Below are 3,376 nucleotides of genomic sequence, written 5' to 3'. Positions count from 1 at the left end.
CACACAGAAATTTCCAAGGCGGCCAAGGAGCCTCCCCGCATAGCAATCGGGGTGTGAGGTTACGGATGCAGCATTGATAGCAATCGAGGTGTGAGGCGAAGGATGCAGAAGTGAGAGCCGAGGGATGTAGCAGAGATAGCAATCGGGGTGTGTGATGCAGAAGAGATAGCAATCGAGGTGTGCGGTGGGAAGGGCCCAGCAGCCAGAATGCATGAAGCGACGGATGAAGCAGTGATGACAACCGGGCTGTGAGGAGAGGAGGGATGCAGCCAAGAAAGCAATCAGGGCTCGAGGCAAGGGATGCATCAAGGATAGCAATCATGTTGTGAGGCGAGATTCCAAAGGCTAAACGTGAGAGGCTGCAGGGTCGACTCAGAGAGGTCTATGCATGTGAGAGGCTGAAAGCAAGGTCGACTCGGAGCGGTCTATGCATCGGGCGCGCTTGGGGCGACTACCAGTGCCAACCCCTTATCCCGCGACGCGTCCGACAAAGAGAACGTTCCAAGGCGGCAGAGGAGGTTACCAGCCGAAGGATGCAGTAGCAATAACAGGTATAGTTCCGCGGCGGCCGAGAAGACTCACCGCATAGGAATCGGGATGCGAGGCGAGGGATGCGGCGGGAAGGCCCCGACGGCTAAACGGAAGAGGCTGCAGGGCCGCCTCGGAATGGTCCAAGCATCGGATGCGATTGGGACGACTACCAGTGCCAACCCCTTATCCCGCGATGCGTCCGATACACAGATAGTTCCAAGGCGGCCGAGGAGCCTCACCGCATATCAATCGGGGTGCGAGGCGAGGGATGGGGCGGGAAGGCCCCAACGGCTAGACGGAAGAGGCTTCAGGGCCACCTCGGAATGGTCCAAGCATCGGACGCGCTTGGGGCGACTGCCAGTGCCAACCCCTTATCCCGCGATGCGTCCGATACACAGATGGTTCCAAGGCGGCCGAGGAGCCTCACCGCATAGCAATCGGGGGTGCGAGGCGAGGGATGGGGCGGGAAGGCCCCAACGGCTAGACGGAAGAGGCTTCAGGGCCGCCTAGGAATGGTCCAAGCATCGGACACGCTTGGGGCGACTACCAGTGACAGCCCCCTATCCCGCGATGCGTCCGATACGAAGATGGTTCCAAGGCGGCCGAGGAGCCTCACCGCATAGCAATCGGGGTGCGAGGTGGGGGATGCGGCGAGATGGCCCCAACGGCTAGACGGAAGAGGCCACAGGGCCGCGTCGGAATAGTCCAAGCATCGGACGCGCTTGGGGCGACTACCAGTGACAACCCCTTATCCCGCGATGCGTCCGATACGAAGATAGTTCCAAGGCGGCCGAGGAGCCTCACCGCATAGCAATCGGGGTGCGAGGTGGGGGATGCGGCGAGATGGCCCCAACGGCTAGACGGAAGAGGCTGCAGGGCCGCCTCGGAATAGTCCAAGCATCGGACGCGCTTGGGGCCACTACCAGTGACAACCCCTTATCCCGCAATGCGTCCGATACGAAGATAGTTCCAAGGCGGCCGAAGAGCCTCACCGCATAGCAATCGGGGTGCGAGGTGGGGGATGCGGCGAGATGGCCCCAACGGCTAGACGGAAGAGGCCACAGGGCCGCCTCGGAATAGTCCAAGCATCGGACGCGCTTGGGGCGACTACCAGTGACAACCCCTTATCCCGCGATGCGTCCGATACGAAGATAGTTCCCAGGCGGCCGAGGAGCCTCACCGCATAGCAATCGGGGTGCGAGGCGAGGGATGCGGCGAGATGGCCCCAAAGGCTAGACGGAAGAGGCTGCAGGGCTGCCTCGGAATAGTCCAAGCATCGGACGCGCTTGGGGCGACTACCACTGCCAACCCCTTATCCCGCGATGCGTTCGATACACAGATAGTTCCGAGGCGGCCGAGGAGGTGGGGGATGCAGCGAGATGGCCCCAACGGCTAGACGGAAGAGGCTGCAGGGCCGCCTCGGAATAGTCCAAGCATCGGACGCGCTTGGGGCGACTACCAGTGACAACCCCTTATCCCGCGATGCGTCCGATACACAGATAGTTCCGAGGCGGCCAAGGAGCCTCACCGCATAGCAATCGTGGTGCGAGGTGGGGGATGCGGCGAGATGGCCCCAACGGCTAGACGGAAGAGGCTGCAGGGCCGCCTCGGAATGGTCCAAGCATCGGATGCGCTTGGGGCGACTACCACTGCCAACCCCTTATCCCGCGATGCGTCCGATACACAGATAGTTCCAAGGCGGCCGAGGAGCCTCACAGCATAGCAATCAGGGTGCGAGGCGAGGGATGCGGCGAGAAAGCCCCAACGGCTAGAGGGAAGAGGCTTCAGGTCCGCCTCGGAATGGTCCAAGCATCGGACGCGCTTGGGGCGACTACCAGTGACAACCCCTTATCCCGCGACGCGTCCGATACACAGATAGTTCCAAGGCGGCCGAGGAGCCTCACCGCATAGCAATCGGGGTGCGAGGCGAGGGATGCGGCGAGAAGGACCCAACGGCTACACGGAAGAGGCTTCGGGGCCGCCTCGGAATGGTCCAAGCATCGGACGCGCTTGGGGCGACTACCAGTGACAACCCCTTATCCCGCGACGCGTCCGATACACAGATAGTTCCAAGGCGGCCGAGGAGCCTCACCGCATAGCAATCGGGGTGCGAGGCGAGGGATGCGGCGAGAAGGACCCAACGGCTACACGGAAGAGGCTTCGGGGCCGCCTCGGAATGGTCCAAGCATCGGACGCGCTTGGGGCGACTACCAGTGACAACCCCTTATCCCGCGACGCGTCCGATACACAGATAGTTCCAAGGCGGCCGAGGAGCCTCACCGCATAGCAATCGGGGTGCGAGGCGAGGGATGCGGCGAGAAGGACCCAACGGCTAGACGGAAGAGGCTTCGGGTCCGCCTCGGAATGGTCCAAGCATCGGACGCGCTTGGGGCGACTACCAGTGACAACCCCTTATCCCGCGACGCGTCCGATACACAGATAGTTCCAAGGCGGCCGAGGAGCCTCACCGCATAGCAATCGGGGTGCGAGGCGAGGGATGCGGCGAGAAGGACCCAACGGCTAGACGGAAGAGGCTTCGGGTCCGCCTCGGAATGGTCCAAGCATCGGACGCGCTTGGGGCGACTACCAGTGACAACCCCTTATCCCGCGACGCGTCCGATACACAGATAGTTCCGAGGCGGCCGAGGAGCCTCACCGCATAGCAATCGGGGTGCGAGGCGAAGGATGCGGCGAGAAGGACCCAACGGCTAGACGGAAGAGGCTTCGGGTCCGCCTCGGAATGGTCTAAGCATCGGACGCGCTTGGGGCGACTACCAGTGACAACCCCTTATCCCGCGACGCGTCCGATACACAGATAGTTCCAAGGCGGCCGAGGAGCCTCACC

Source organism: Cryptomeria japonica, unplaced genomic scaffold, assembly GCF_030272615.1.
Source record: "Cryptomeria japonica unplaced genomic scaffold, Sugi_1.0 HiC_scaffold_1383, whole genome shotgun sequence".
In the NCBI taxonomy this organism is placed as follows: domain Eukaryota; kingdom Viridiplantae; phylum Streptophyta; class Pinopsida; order Cupressales; family Cupressaceae; genus Cryptomeria; species Cryptomeria japonica.
The sequence above is the reverse complement of the archived record's forward strand: the minus strand, read 5'-3'. Positions refer to the sequence as shown.